The 14,791-nt window shown below is 35.6% G+C and overlaps 1 non-coding gene across 1 annotated transcript; it reads right to left on the bottom strand.

Moving 5' to 3' along the window:
• Positions 1-12,158: 12,158 nt before the first annotated feature.
• Positions 12,159-12,231, bottom strand: TRNAK-UUU (transfer RNA lysine (anticodon UUU)). The gene has a single exon. It is a non-coding gene; the product is annotated as a tRNA-Lys (tRNA).
• Between the last annotated feature and the right edge of the window lie 2,560 nt (positions 12,232-14,791).

Genomic DNA, 14,791 nt, shown 5'->3' with positions numbered 1-14,791 from the left:
CGATTTTAATAGTAATTGGCATTTACATAGTGCTTTAAGGTTTACAACACACACACACACACACACACACACACACACACACACACACACACGTTTTTTATTTGTTCCTCAAAACAATCCTCTGATATAAGTGGTATTATTATTCCCATTTTACAGTTGGGAAAATTGAGATTGCAAAAGTTAAACTTCTGAGACAGGATTTGAATTCAGATCTTTTATTCCAGATCTAGACCTCCATTTTCATAGCTGTCTTGGATATAAACAGATATGAGGAAGGCACTTTGATGGAAGGAGTTAAATTAATGGTATTCCAGAATCAAAATGATAAAATAGATAAATTTTGCCTCAGGTATTCTAGTTTTCCTCATGGACCACAGTCCAACTCCAAACAATCACTCTATACTCTACTCTCCTAGGACTAACTGTAACAATTGTTAAGTGGTATACCAACCTACATAAAACAAACAATAATTGTGGTAGGGTTTTATTTTGTGCCATCAATAGTCATTGCATGTGTACTAGTACTGCCACTGGGCTTACTCAGAATTCCTTGCCTTGATCAAGTGAAATCAAATGGAACCAATTTTTCTACCTTTATTTAGAGAAACAGGATTGTTTTGACCTACACACACACACACACACACACACACACACACACACACACACAAAAGTGCAATTGAAAACAAACAAAAACCCAACACTAAGAAATGACAAACTATTGCTGTGAAATTTTGAAAAATTCCATCTGTCACTATATCAATGTATTTTATCAGATTTTATTTTTCCATTAGTGCAAATAGACATTTAGGTCTGTTAAAAAATAAGAAACAGTCAAATCTTTTTATTTTTTGGGGGGGAGGGATATGGATTTTTAAAAATATTTTAATGAATATGTCCAGATATCACATCCTCATCTGGATTTCTGACAACATTTTTGGTATAGCCTTGTGTGAAAAAGGAGTTTCATCAGTAAAAATTATCCATTCTAATCTTTGGTATTCTTATCTTTATATTGTCTTATTCATTAAAACATTGTTTTCTTTTCCTTTTAAAAAAATATTACTTTTCAACATTTACTTTTATGAGAGTTTGATTTCTATTTTTTCTTCTAGCCTTCCTGACTTCTCCAAGACCAGTCAATCTAATATAGGTTATACATGTATAATGCGTATTTATACATTAAAAATATTTCTACATTAATCATAAAACATTTTTTTCTTCATGGCAAAGTTAGAAGTTATTTTTCATATTTTCCATCTTCTTGCTCTTCATACTTTAAAGAAGCCTGCTATAACGTGGAACTCTCAGTAGTAATCTTTTCAGTTTACATGTTCCTTTAGGTTTGGATTCTTGTAAGATTAATTCAATAAAGAATATAGATGGTCAGGCAATGTACAGATCAAGACAAGAATCAAGGCAACAAGGTTAAATGGGCTCTAGGTCAGGAATTCAGGAACTTAGTGCGGGCAGAAAGAATTAAGAACCTAAACAAGTTCTGCTTTTCACCTGAGGGCAGCATATCTGAATTGCCAGCAAAGTACTTAGGAGAAATAAACAATCTTGATGAATTGTCTTGCATACCCACGCTTATAAAGCAAAGAAAATTCACAGGCGCCTTTGGGTTATAAGAATAAAAAATTACTTCATCATCATGGCCTTCTGATTGTTTGGAATTTGTGTTTTCCATTGCATATATAGTAATAAAACTTCTAAGTCTAGCAAATCTGGAAAATTGCTTTAGAAAAAAATATTCTTGCCAAGAAAGATATTCTCAAAGTCTTCCAGACTTTTGAATACAACTTTGAACCAAGATTACTTTCAATGCAGGGATAAAGAACTGAGATATTACACTTTCTCTTTCATTTCTGATATGTGAAGAGGAATAATTTGGTCTGGGTATTCTTTATCTCCCAAATTCTTCCACGTGTCACTTACTGCTTGTCATTGATAAGAGTTATTAGAATGGATTAAAATAGCTTTGGAGACCGAATTCAAACCTACAGCATAGTAATTCTGCTCTCATACCCATTTACTGATACTTTATTTGAAAAGCTCCCTCCCCAAAACCTCCTCTTTTCAGAAATAATTTTCCTGCAATTTCTAATATTTCCATACTTTCACTCCTTTGTATGAAATCATTGAAAACTTCCCTCAATTTTGAAAACTTGAGAGGAGAAATAGATGAAATCATTAGCAATTATTACTTCAGCTCTCATTTGTTGTTTAGATTAATTAGTTTAGCTAGAGTATGGAAAGAGCGTCACTTCTAGAATGAAAGGATTGAGTTTCAATGGTCAATTCTGATAATATGTGACCTTGGGAAAGACATGTAACTTCTCATGTTCAAATCCTGTTTCTGGTGCATACTACCTGTATGATCTTAGATAAGAGATGTAACTTTTCTTTCTCAATACCATCACCTGTAAGTTGAGAGGAGTTGGGCTAAACAGCCGTTAAGGTGATTTCTGGCTCTAGATTTAAAATCATATGACCTGTGTTGACTTCATTTCCCTCCCTGGGCTATCTTGACTCTGTGATCAGTCATCTCAATAATGGCCCCTCCTCAACTTTGACCTTCAAGCATTCATTCCTTGCTAAGATTCAGTTTTAAGGAAATCCCACCATTCATCTTTTCCACTGCTAATCCAGAACTGGGAAGTGCTGCTGGAGGAAATCCCAAAAAAGGGTTGACTGAGTCCATTATAAAGCTATGTCATCTAATCTCTGCTGGGACCTCACTGCCGCCAAGCATCATTGCATTCATTTCTAATTGACTGGCTAGCATACTCTTTATAACAATCAATTCAACCTTCTCTTTTCCCCTCAAACCATCAAAGTCAGTTCCTCTCTGGAATGCTTATCAGATGACCTTGATTTTCCTCTACTGAGACTGAAATCTAACATGAATTGATTCCTTTCTTCCATCCCTCTAAACACCTGCTCTCTCTTCCTTCCCCATAATTTCAGACAAAGAGTTGCTCTTTCTCCTTTTCAAAGTAACCTCTCCCTCTGACCCCTTGGTCTCATTCCTTTTTTCTTGTCTGTGACCTTGCCCCACCAACCTACCATTTTTCATGTACCTTTCACTCTTGACTAATTCTTTTCTGTCAGTTTATAAATATGCTCATCCCCAATCTAAAATGAACAAAAAATTTCCCTTTGGCCTTACCATCCCCTCAATTTATCACTCTATCACTTTCTTCCCTTTCATTTCCAAACCCCTAGAAAAAGTAATCTAGATCTCTGCCTCTACTCACCTCCCACAAAATCATTTGCAATCTGGCTTCTGACTCCACTATTCTGCTGAAATATATCTCTCTAAGATCATTAATGACTTCTTTTTGACCAAACCCAATGACCTTTTTTCTGGCTTTATGTTCCCTAATCTCCCAGAAGCATCTAACTTTTTGGACCACTCTCTCTTTTTTCTACACCATTTCTTCTTTTGATTTGCTTTCCCGAAGGAGAAAGAAATAAACATTTATATAGCATCCATTATACGCCAGGCACTTTACTAAGAACTTTACAAATATTATTTCACTTAATCCTCACAATCACCTTGAGAGATAGATATTATTATTATTCCCATTCTACAGTTGAGGAAATTGAGGCAGACAGACATTAAGTGCTCAGAGTCACATGGCTAGTAAGTGCCCAAAGATGGATTTGAACTCAAGATTCCAGACTCTAAGCCCAGCACTCTGTCCTTGACACAGACATGTCTCTGTGCTTCCTTCCTGGTGATTGACTGGTAGGATGTCTCCATGTTCTTTCCTTGGGTGTCTGATATTCTATGGTGTCCTAGGACTTTGTCTTCTATGGCATAGAGATCTATCTCTTCATGTTGGGAGCTCACTCTACCTCGGGACAGCTTCTCATATCAGAAGAATCCTTAGTTACAGCATCTTTTCCTTTTGGTGGTTAGTTCCTTTGGGGAACTTCATTTTAAGGAGGAGGCCCATGACAAACTGTCTATCTCCAGACTGAATTCCTAATTCTCCACAGAATTTGATCTCCCATGCTCCTTCACTTGGCTGGTATCTGCATCTCCACCCTCCTCTGGTTCTCTCCCACCCAGCTTTTCAGCTTCCTTTAATGTATTTATTTTCCCCAATAAAATGTAAGGACAGGAAAAAGAGAAACAATAATATATCAAGTGCTAAAGGAAATGACAACAGCACTTAGATTACTAAGGTTTGATCCTCCAGGACAGGGAAGGCAGAAAAAGCTTAATGGAGGAGGCAGGATTTGAGATAATAGTAGCTGCAGTAGCAACAGTAGCAGCAGCAATAATAACATACTTACAAAAGGTCTTGAGTGGTTAGGTAAAGCAATGAACAGAGCTTTGAGCCTGGAGTCAGGAAAACTCATCTTCCTGAGTTCCTCAGGCACTTACTGGCTGTATGATCCTGGGCAAGTCATTTATCCTGTTTGCCTCAGTTTCTTCATCTGTAAAATAAGCTGGAGAAGAAAATGACAAACTACTCCAATTTCCAGTATCTCTATTAAGAAAACCCCAGATGGGGTTACAAAGAAAAATGACTTGAAAAACAACAAATCAATACATTATCTTACTTGATATTTCATGAACCCTATGGAATAGGAACCATATTTTTCTTCCATACTACTTCATTTTATTGCTGAGGAAACTGAGGCTTACTTACAAGAATTTGAAAGAATCTGATTTCAAGTTTGGTGAACTATTCATCATAGCACACTGAATTTTGAAGGAAAATAAAAATTTAACACAAATTAAAAGAAGATAAGAGGATTTTGAAGAGAAGGGTAATGTTATAAATAAAGGTTCAATGAAAAAAATACTTGAGAAACACTGATTAGACTAATTCTATCTATTTTCTAAGTAGAAGGAGTATTAGTATCAAAAGTTATAGGTGATAAGATTGAAGAGGAAGACAGGAATTAGATTATGGAAGACTTTGAATGCCATGGCAAGGATTAACAATTTACCCTATAAGCAATGGGAAGAAAGGCAGTGGTGAGAAAGATGGATTGGAGTAGAGAAGAGAACAAGATTACTGAAATAAACATATTATCAAACAATATCAACAATTAAGACTTCTTCTTCTAATTGATGAGTTCTTCTCTGAATTATCATTTAAAGAAGCACCCATATACTATCATCTATGTTTTCTTTAAACCCCACCAATCCATGACTCCTAAATTACTTCTCTTCATTGCTTCCCATAAGGATATTTTCCCTTCCTTCATTTCCTATTCTTTTATGTGACATCTTCCTCTATCAAAATGTAATCTCCTTGAGGGCAGGAACTATTTCCCCCCTTATATTTGTTTTCCCAGCATTTATCTATCTGCCTTAAAGCTAGAAAGGCCAAGGCCAGCACTTTCATTTTACAAGTGAGGAAACTGAACCAGAAAGAGATGAAGTGTCTTCTCCAATACCACAGCGGTAATAAGAGATGGAACCTGAATTTGAACCATGTCCTTAACCCCAAATCCAGTATTTATTCCACTATACCAAATGGCTATTGAAGGAACTGCTATGCTAGACCCATATGCTATTTTTCCTGGTTTCATGAAATCCCCAAATACCTTTGTTAACCAGCCTCTTTAAAAATGAAATTAAAAAATTCCCGTTGATGCCAGTACATACATGCTGGGTCAATAACATTCTATTTTGAAATAATTGCAGTTGCATCTGGGGCCTTGGCTAGAAAGGCAGTTCTTGTATTTGCTTATTTGCCTTTCATTACCCAGCAAAGGCCATTGGAGATCATGTTTTAAAATAGAAAAGTCCTTTTAATTGCAGGAACAGCCAGACAAGTTCAGCCTAGGCAAGATAAGAGCTTCAGATGAGGGAATTGCTTTAATGTTGATATGTGTTCTGGAGAGTTAACACTGCCTGAAATTCCTCTCTCTATGGGTTATAGCCATATCTTTTCAATACTGATTCCAACTCAATCAGTTTTCTGATTCTCAAGCTTACCTCTAACTATTTCAAAAGACATTTGAGAAATTTTCAAGAGAAAATGAGAAGAAATATGTTTTAAAGTTACTCTCCGTATCTGTATAAATATACATTATATTAAGTCAATAGATATAAATGAGAGACTCCTATAGCCAGAGCACTCTGGTAAGCTCTGAAAGATGTATAGGTCATAGATCTGAAAGAATTTGAATTCTGTGTAGCTAAGACACAGCTATAAGTTACTTCCCTACACGAGAAGGTTTGTTGCTGGAAGGAGCAGGAAAAATAATTTTTGTGTAAAGATAAAGGATAGAAACAATATATAAAGGCCATAATAAGCCCTTTGCATATGTGAAGAGCTTGGTTATCAAAAGGAACAAGAAAAGGAACTTTTGTGCACCCAAAATTGATAAATAAAATAAAAACAAAAACAAAATTCTATGTATAAAGTGACCCACTTACTTGGATAAAATGTGAAGAAGCAACACCAGCAGTTAAGAGGACTGGATTAAAAAAGGATATTTAGATGCTTGGACTGAAATAACCTATCTGAGTCCAGGAGGAAAATAGGCTTCACGCACTGTGATCTCTCAAATCACTTTCATTTGTGGGTTTTAGACTCTCAAAACTTAAACCTCACAAAGGGGCAAATCAAATAACAGTTTGGAGACTTTTAGAAGATTTTTTTTAAGTACCATTGATTCTATAATAAGCATATAGCGAAATTTCTTGTTTTACCTCAGGTGGGAAACATGAGTCACTATCTACCGAGAAGCTTTGAAATGAATGGAAAAGCCAGCTGCGGTGGAGTTAAATTAAGGTGTCAGTAGAGTGAGCTGATTGGAAGGTTTCCATTGCTTTGCTGGGAGCCTGTTGATCAGAAGAGAGGTTGAGGGGGAAAAAGGCTGAGTTTGGTGATTGGAAGAAAGTTGGTCTTTGCCTTAGTTTGAGCTATTGCTCTTGATTTTCCCTTCTGGCTTTAAAAGTAAAAACAGAAGAGGTTTTGCAACTGTTTTCCTGTGAAAATTGGCTTAACTGAAAACTATTTGGACAATGCAAATTTATTTTAAGTGAAGAGCTGACTACTTTGTTTGGCTTGTCTAAGGAGTCACCAAAGTAGCATTGGAATTTTGGTTTGGCTTAGGGTAATAGGTTTCAGTAGAATAGCAAAACAGTTTCTCAGTGTCCCTTTAATCATTATTGTGAGTTAAACAAACAAAGGAATAAACAACTTGTTGCTACCACATCAATTCAACAACAAAAGAGGATCATATTTGCTTATCAGGAGTGCAGTAAAGAATAGCAGATCATGTAACAGAGATGACTATTAGTGCCATGTAGTGCAGATTATTTCTCTCTCTCTTTTTTTCAATTTCTTCTTCTTCTTCTTTTTAAAAAAATAACTTTATATCGACAGAACCCATGCCAGGGTAATTTTTTACAGCATTATCCCTTACACTCACTTCTGTTCCAATTTTTCCCTTCCCTTCCTCCACCCCCTCCCCGAGATGGCAAGCAATCCTTTACATGTTAAATAGGTTACAGTATATCCTAGATACAATATATGTGTGCAGAACCAAACAGTTCTCTTGTTGCACAGGGAGAATTGAATTCAGAAGATATAAATAACCCGGGAAGAAAAACAAAAATGCAAGCAGTTTATATTCATTTCCCAGTGTTCTTTCTTTGGGTGTAGCTGCTTCTTTATTGAAGAGATCCAGTTGCATCAGAATACATCCTCAAACAGTATCGTTGTTGAGGTATATAATGATCTCCTGGTTCTTGCAGATTATTTCTCAAGGGACCAAGAACATCAAGGCTTGTAACAGAGTTATGAATTGAACAGATGGATTTCTCCATTCATTTTTCTCCTTGCTTTATTTTTAAAAGCATATACCCACTTTTCCCCACAGATACTTCATGAGAAAGTATCACCCAGTTGTACAGACTATGATGTTTTTTAGGTCTTCTTGCATTTGTCTTATTTTGGAAACTGTGGTATAATAATAATTTTCCCTTTTGTCTTATCACTGACAATATTTTATATGTAAAAGCTAATGATATCATGGTTGCTGATTTTATGTTAATGAAAGTACACTGGTAGGGACTAGTAAACATCTGTCTCTCTTCCTCCTTCTTTCCCTCTCTTCTCCATGCCCATACCCCAACAGAGTTATACTGAGGACACCAAGTTTTGATCATAGTCCTGTAGTTGTGGTATCTTTCTGTGAATCTCAGACATGTTGGTATTAGGATTAGTTGGCAAATAGTTGTGCCCATGTCCTTAAACTCAGGATTTACACACACACACACACACACACACACACACACACACACACACAGAGAGAGAGAGAGAGAGAGAAACAGAGACAGAGAGAGAGAAGAGACAGAGACAGAGTGACAGAGAGACAGACAGAGACAGAGACAGAGAGACAGAGAAGAGGGAAAGGGAAAAGACTAAATGATGAGTCATAATATGAATAATAAATGCTGAAGAAGTTTAGTGAGAGATCTGCCTACTGATATGATCAATGAAAGGCTCATAAAATGAATGAATAATTGGATAAGTATATGAAAATCATCCGTTAAAATCTGGAATTATGCCCAAAAAGTTATCAAAATGTGCATACCCTTTGATCCAGCAGTGTTACTTCTGGGCTTATATCCCAAAGAAATACTAAAGAAGGAAAAGGAACCTGTATGTGCCAAAATGTTTGTGGCAGCCCTGTTTGTAGTGGCTAGAAACTGGAAATTGAATGGATGCCCAGCAATTAGAGAATGGTTGGGTAAATTGTGGTATATGAATGTTATGGAATATTATTGTTCTGTAAGGAATGACCAGCAGGATGAATACAGAGAGGCTTGGAGAGACTTACATGAACTTATGCTAAGTGAAATGAGCAGAAGCAGGAGATCATTATACACTTCAACAACGATACTGTATGAGGATGTATTCTGATGGAAGTGGATTTCTTTGACAAAGAGACCTAACTCTGTTTCAATGGATAAATGATGGACAAAAGCAGCTACACTCAAAGAAAGAACACTGGGAAATGAATGTAAACTATTTGCATTTTTGTTTTTCTTCCTGGGTTATTTATACCATCTGAAGCCAATTCTTCCTGTGCAACAAGAGAATTGTATGGTTCTGCAAACATATATTGTATCTAGGATATACTGCAACATATCTAACATATATAGAACTGCTTGCCATCTAGGGGAGGGGATGGAGGGAGGGAGGGAAAAAATCGGAACAGAAGCGAGTGCAAGGGATAATGTTGTAAAAAAAATTACTCTGGCATGGGTTCTGTCAATAAAAAGTTATATATAAAAATTAAAAAAATAAAAAAAGAATCTTAAATGGGACTTGACCTACTGACTCAAGTACCAGTATTCTGTCCATGGAGCCACTTAGTTGTCTGCAGGTTCTTTATGTGAAAATGCTTTTTTCTTTAATAAACATATTTCCATAAAACTGAAAAAGAAAAAAAGAAAATCATCCGTTAAGAGCCTATGTATCACATAGTATGCTAAATTCTGTAGATGTAACTAGAAAAGCAAAACTGTACATGCTCTTAAGAAGTTTACATACAAATAGAGACTACCAATACAGAAGGATATAGCTAGAGAATCAGTGGCAAGGTCTGTGGGTTCTTAGGATACAAGAGCAAGGGGAAACAATCCCCAGGATTTTTAAAGGGTCAGCAGCTGGGTTGTTGAAGGTCCAGCAGCAATGCCCAGAGGTCAGAGGATGACCATTATGAACTTTGTTCTTTTGCCACAACAGGAACAGTCAAAGGGATAGCTTGCCATTTCATTTGAGCTAAGCCCCTCAATTAAAAAGGTGGGTATTAAGATGTGTTTTGAAAAATGGATAAGATTTTGACTCAAAAGAATGAGAAAAGCATCCCACACGGGAGGAGCAGAGGAGTTATGACAAATGATTAAAGGAACAATCAGAAGGATGTGTGTGTGTGTGTGTGTGTGTGTGTGTGTGTGTGTGTGTGTGTGTGTGTGTGTGATGTTGCAAATTTTAGAGTAGGAAGTGGTCTGGGGGTGAGAGGAAGTTGGCAAAATCAAACAAATAATGGTAGGGTTTGGGAATGGCTGTTCTAGCTTCGATGAGACTGTGAGGATGAACTATCAGGGCACTAAATAGCTTAAAATGAAAATACTAAGATAAAGGCTCCCAGGGATGGGAGATGTGGCTTCTTCTCTGCCTTAACCTTCTGTCTTCCTTAGGCATGAAGTAGTCCATATATTCCAAGGTGCTCACTGGATACAATATGCCCAGTTCTGGAATGGTACTTTTTTAGACATGATAATATAGCATTTCATCTGAAAAAGATCTTGGGATTTTAATGGACCACTAGATCAATATGAATGAGGACTATGAAATGGCAGTCAGGAAAATTAATTTAATCTTGGGTTGCATGAGCAGAGCCTTGGCATCCAGTAATAAAAAGGTTAGAGTCCTACTGTGCTCTGCTCAGTTTGGAAAATAGCCAATGTATTATATTCCAAGTGGGACACCAGACTTTAATAAGGACTGTGATAAGCTAGTCATGGACAAGAGGGGTGAAATACCTCTAATTCATGCCATATAAAGAAAAATCAAAGGAATTAGGGTGCTTAGCCTAGTAAAAGGAAGGTGGGGACATGATTGCTATTTTCAAAAAATGAAAGGCTTCCAAATGATTTCCACATGACAAAGAAAAATCAGATTTTCTTTTTTCTGCTTAATCTCAAAGTTCAGAATGAGGAACAAAGTGAAGAAGTTGAAAAGAGGCAAATATGCACTTGAGCATAAGGAAAACTTCCTAATTAAAGCTATTAAAAAAAAATAGAATGAGCTGCCTTGAGGGGTAATGTTCCCCACCACCACCACTTTGTTGTGAGAATTTCAGAAAAAACAAGATGACCATTTTTTCTGGTGTTTTAGTAGATTTTCTGAGGGGACAGTTTGTGTGTTGGAAGAGAAATGAGTAAAACTAAATAGTCCTCAAGTTTCTTTCTAATTCAGAAATACTCTGTTTCTATCTTGTGCATGCTTATATATAAGCTTCTTGAGCTATGGCTGTCATCCAGGCTTTTCTGTCATTCTTTCTTTCTGGTCCTATGCCCAATCTCCATCTAAGTTGTCCCCAGGTATGTATCTCTCCCATTAAGGACTTTAGTGATAATTCTTAGTGACACTAATTCTTAGTCACTATTCCAGCAAAATGGAATCAAAAGAAAATAAAAATCATTTCTGTGGCTCTTCAAATGAAAGATATCTGAAGTTTTCTAAGATGAGCTGGAAATGTCAAGTATGGAAAACCAATGATCCTTAATTGGAATCTAAGATACATTTTGAAATATCAGATTGACTTGAGCTACATGCTATCATGATCCATAAAGAGTTATGTTGTATTTCTATTGGAGTTAAAGGGACTTTCAGTCTAAAAAGAATCAAAGTAACATTTTATCTACTGCACATCTTTTCAAATTGGAAAAAAAGTGTAACTTTCTCTTTTTCATTGACTTTTCTATTTTACCCTTTGTCCTTGGGTTTATTGGTTTACAGATTGATTTTTCTTTATAAGTTTTTGTGCTAGATCTTTTTCACATAGCTTTCTGAAAATGTTATTAAACATGCCCTTGAGTCTATGATTAAAATAGAAATATTTAAAAAAAATTCTTCCTTCACTCTTGAACTATTATATTTAGTTGATTTTATGAACTGCATTATATGCATTAATGTTCTTTTTAGATTTTTGAAATATTTCATTTAATGAAATTCCTTTTTTCCTTTGTATAGTTTTATCACATAAAAGAATTAAGAAAAATGTCAGTCTACCAACCACTAATTCCCTTTCCTTCAGTAAAACACACACATATATACACACACACACACATACACACACATATACACACAAGCAGATGGTACTCCATTTAGTGTTTGCATTTAATAAATCTACCATGAATCTTATTTTCCCCCTGATACTCTGATGAATCCATGTGATCTTATCATCATAGATATTTTCTGCATCAGTAGTCCTAACAACCACTTCACATCTTCTCCTCCTGGCCAATTTACTCCTAAGTCCTTTTTAAACTTCTCCATAGAAGAGTCACTGGGCATCTAGGTGATACCATGTCTAGAACACTTCTTAAGTTCAGATCCACCCTTAGACATTTATTGGCTGGGTGACTCTTTGTCGTGGTAGTTCGCCCGAACAGGGACTTGAACCCTGGACCCTCAGATTAAAAGTCTGATGCTCTACCGACTGAGCTATCCGGGCCCACTGGGTGACTCTTTGTCAAGAAAAAACCCAAATGGGGTCATGAAGGATAAGACACAACTGAAATGACTCAACAACAACATAGAGGGATTCATCCAAAATAGTTAAGAATCTCCTTTAGATCCCTATGTAACTAAAGTGCAACTAATCTTTCTACCTATAATCTGTTACTCTCACTATACTATCAACTCAACTCCTTCCCTGTTCACAAGTGTCCTTGATGTTTCCATATTATTTTTTATATATAAGTATTCATTCTATACTTGCTTGCTTCAAACATGAATTTTTCCATTGAACCTTGTATTCCCTTCTATTCTGATTCCTTTGAGATATGGTATTACATGATTATAGCTGTTAAATATCACTAAGAAAATATTAGCATTAATGGGATATTTAATTTTTTTTCTATTTTGAACTTAAAAATCATCCCAAAACATGAACAGTTCAATATGTGAAGAAAAAGATTATGTATGAAGCCATGAACTTTTGTAATGTATAGTTCATTTTAAAGTATACATTAAATATAATATGGTAGGATCATAATTGCTGTTTGTGTTCATTTGTGAATCTTTTTTTTTCTTTCCTGCTATATTTATTTAATGTTCTATTCATTTCTTTTCCTTATTTTTTGTATCTTTGTCACTCCCCAATAATTTTCTCTTGCTTCATAGAAATCTTCCCTTAGTATTTGTTATACTTATAGATACGTTGTCTAAGTCAGAAAATGTTTTAAGTTTACATCTATAGTTCATCATCTCTCTGGTGGATAATATTTATTCTTCATCCTTCTGAAGTCCTGACTTTTCATTATGTTTTTCACTTTCCAATGGTCTTTTATTTATTTTTTTGATTTTGGGGGGTTTGTTTGACCGTTATATTTTTGCAATACAATTGGGATTAAGTGACTTGCCCAAGGTCACACAGCAAGGAAGTGTTAAGTGTCTGAGGTCAAATTTGAACTCAGGTACTCCTGATTCCAGGGCTGGTGCTCTATCTACTGTGCCATCTTACTGCCCTGTAATGGTCTTTTTTTAATATAGCTTTTTATTTACAAGTTATATGCATGGATAATTTTACAGCATTGACAATTGCCAAACTTTTTGTTCCAGTTTTTCCCCTCCTTTCCCCCACCCCCTCCCTCTGATGGCAGGTTGACCAATACATGTTAAATATGTTAAATTAAATACAATAAAAATATATGTGTCCTAAGTTATTTTACTGTACAAAAAGAATCAGACTTTGAAATAGTGTACTATTAGCCTGTGAAGGAAATCAAATATGCAGGTGGACAAAAATATAGGGATTGGAAATTCTTTGTAATGGTTCATAGTCATCTTCCAGAGTTCTTTCACTGGGTATAGCTGGTTCAATTCATTACTGCTCTATTGGAACTGATTTGGTTCATCTCATTGCTGGAGAGGGCCACATTCTTCAGAATTGATCATCATATAGTATTGCTGTTGAAGTGTATAATGATCTCCTGGTTTTGCTCATTTCACTCAGCATCCGTTCATGTAAGTCTCTCCAGGCCTTTCTGAAATCATCCTGCTGGTCATTTCTTACCGAACAATAATATTCCATAATATTCATATACCACAATTTATTCAGCCATTCTCCAGTTAATGGTCATCCACTCAGTTTCCAGTTTCTGGCCACTACAAACATTCTTGCACATACAGATACCTTTCCCTTCTTTAAGATTCCTTTGGGATGTAAGCCAGCAGTAACACTGCTGAATCAAAGGGTATGCACTTTTTGAGCATAGTTCCAAATGCAATGGTCTTTTAAAGTTGCTTTCTATTATGTTATTGTGATCATTGTGTAAATTATTCTACCGATTCTCCTCATTTCATTCTATTATCAGTTTGTACAAGGCTTTCCAGGTTTCAACAAATCTATCATAATCATTATGTCCTGTGGCACAGTAATATTCAATTACATTCATACACTACAACTTATTCAGTCATTCACAAAATAATAGGTGCTCACTTTGTTTTCAATTTCTTGTTGCAAGAAAAAGTGATGTTATAAATATTTATCCTGATCCATCCTTTCCCTCTGCATTTGATCTCCTTGGGTGCATATACCTAATAGTAATATTAATATGTCAAAAATACATCAATAGTTTTGAGACTTTGGGTGTTATTTCCAAATTACTTTCCAGAATAGACGGACCATTTCACATCATCAGTGGTGCATAACTAAGCCTGTACTTCCACAGAAATTCCAAAAACTGCCATTTTTACTTTTCTCATCTTTGTTAAACTTTGTTAATTATGAGGCATAATCACTGAATTATTTTAATTTCCATTTCTCTTATTATTAGTAATTTGAAGTGTTTTTAAAATGTATTTCTTGATAACTTGAATTTCTTCATTTGAAAACTGTTTATGTCCTTTGAGCAGTAATCCTAGGGGAAAAGATGAATTTCTGTACAAGTGTATAAAATCTACTCTACAGGATATCTACCTTGGGCACAGATACAAGCATTTCTTCCCCTCCCCTATTTTTTATTTTAAAGCCCTTTTTATTAGATTTGTATAGCACCAGGGGAAAAACA

This window comes from Antechinus flavipes, chromosome 3 (genome assembly GCF_016432865.1).
Source record: "Antechinus flavipes isolate AdamAnt ecotype Samford, QLD, Australia chromosome 3, AdamAnt_v2, whole genome shotgun sequence".
NCBI lineage: Eukaryota > Metazoa > Chordata > Mammalia > Dasyuromorphia > Dasyuridae > Antechinus > Antechinus flavipes.
Note: the sequence above shows the minus strand (reverse complement) of the source record. Positions and strands in the feature narration are given on the sequence as shown.